Source organism: Wyeomyia smithii, chromosome 3 (assembly GCF_029784165.1).
Source record: "Wyeomyia smithii strain HCP4-BCI-WySm-NY-G18 chromosome 3, ASM2978416v1, whole genome shotgun sequence".
Taxonomy (NCBI): Eukaryota; Metazoa; Arthropoda; class Insecta; order Diptera; family Culicidae; genus Wyeomyia; species Wyeomyia smithii.
This window is the reverse complement of record NC_073696.1, coordinates 258,476,858-258,478,979: the sequence shown is the minus strand read 5'-3', so window position 1 is coordinate 258,478,979 and position 2,122 is coordinate 258,476,858. Positions and strand designations below refer to the sequence as shown.

The 2,122-nt window shown below is 37.2% G+C and overlaps 1 long non-coding RNA gene across 1 annotated transcript; it reads left to right on the top strand.

The window, feature by feature from the left end:
* Nucleotides 1-532: 532 nt before the first annotated feature.
* Nucleotides 533-1,294, top strand: LOC129727625 (uncharacterized). Its single transcript, XR_008728571.1, has 2 exons — nucleotides 533-893; nucleotides 956-1,294. It is a non-coding gene; the product is annotated as an uncharacterized LOC129727625 (long non-coding RNA).
* The last annotated feature ends 828 nt before the right edge of the window (nucleotides 1,295-2,122 follow it).

The window sequence follows — 2,122 nt, the reverse complement described above, 5'->3', positions numbered from 1 at the left end:
ATTGCATGTTTTTGGCACATTTTGTATGTGTGGGATAAGTACAACGATACACCGTGCACCAGTGCTGAGTCGAGAAAATTTCCAGCTCGAAAAGATCCTCGCCTCGATCGGGAATCGAACCCGATATCACAACCGTGTGGGAGAGCTAGCCGACCGACATCGCTAACCACAGAGCCACGGGGACCACATTAAATGCACATATTCTTTATTACGCTCAACTACAACACTTTTCATCCACTCCTTACATTATCACCTGGTTTATTTACATTGCTCGATTGGTACCCTCGTTTGACACTGATTTGGTTCCTTTGGTTTCATCTTTGCGGGACTCTTATTATAAACATAGACTCTGCTATTATAGTGTTTATGAAGACAATAATAAACTAAACTTAATTAGGTGAGATCTCACACTCGAAACACGAACCGTGTTGTTCGATTCACGTTGTTTTTTAACCATGACGTTGTTTAGGATTTACCACAGACAGACGTCCAAGCAAGAACAAAATTGCGTTATAAATCACTTGTACACTAGCGCCGCCTGGTGACCTTATCGCTACAAAAAAATTTTTTTTTCGCTAGTTTACGAGGCTGGCGTCACTGGTAGCGCTATCTGGTTTCGAATTGCTAGTACAAAAATCTTTACACATGTTTGGAACTCAGCTTGGACGTCTGTCTGCGGATTTACTGTCTTATGTTGACTAACTTTTTCTCCGCACCATAATGTATATCTCATTGAATAATGTATACATCGATTTTCTGGCAGCTGTTTTCGATGTAAATAATCTCAATTAGTTAAAAAAAAAAACAAATACCTTGAAAAAGCTGTGCGATAAACCTCGATCCCACCCGCGGCAGGAAATGCAACCGCAAGGATAAAGAAATTCGAAAACATTGTAAGTATTTTACGATTATCTAAAACTCTCAAGTTAGTAAAATGTAGAAGTTGTGATTTCAGCCAACAAAGTAATGGAAAATCTCTGGCGAGTGCAATTTTCAATGTCGGAACCGCTGCAATGGCAACCTCCAACAGCAGCAGCAGTACCTAACAATTTAACTACGGGAACTGGGACATTAGAGGCAATCAGTGTTTTCGCAATGGAAATATTTCCGCTGGTCGCTTTTGGAAGCGATTCCAACCGTAACAACGGTGGCGGACTTCGAAGAATCGCTCCTTGCGTTATGGCACTTTCGGAAATAATATAAAAAAGTTAGTGTTCTGCTACAATAAATCAGCCAGCTTCAGTGATGACGAAGACTTAAATAAATGTTATAACGAATAGTTTATTTCATTAAACGAATAGTTTATTTCATCATGTTTTTTCCTCTGGCTTTTCGAGTACCGTGCTGGATCGAAACCCGTACGGTTTCGAAATCCGTACACCTTGATGTTTTTCTTCAGTTTCAAGCATAATAAAAATGAAAATTCATATGATAGTTACATGTACATATCCGTTGAGCTGTTGGCCTTCTGTTAAATTAAACAATGCGCCAGTAGGCCATGAAATAAAAATATTAAAAATGAAAAATCAATCGTGTATCGGTTTCAGTTGTCATTTCGTTGTATCGTTAGAAAATTTACTAAGGAAACGTTCTTAAGATAAAAACGATTTTCAAGTGGGATATGAGTGTTTTACTCTGTGAATCTTTTTAAAATTGATGGAAAAGGTAAGTCTTTGTCATTTTCGAGCTGTAAATTGTCTGGTAAATAGTGTAAGTTGTATTTATTCAACAAAAACTGTGCCGTACGGATTTTGATTCTTGTTTTTTGCTTGAATCAAAATCCGTACAGCGTGTGTATCACGCATATATTGTTGAACTTTCTTCTTGTTTTCAGCATATAATAGAAGAAAATAAGTATAAATATACGGAAAACAATTTCGAACGAGCTGTGACTGAGGTGCGCAAGAGAAAGTCGTACCGGGAAGCTTCGAGAGGTTCCGGCGTTCCGGTTACTACGAAACGCTACGAAAATTGCACTATTTCAGCTGATATATGAAATTAGAAACTTTAGGAACCAATTGATCCTCAAAATATATTTATTCGTTAATTTAAAAATAAATTATAAATAAAAGATGTTCATTTTTGTACTTCTATAACGATACGGATTTTGATTTATTGTTGT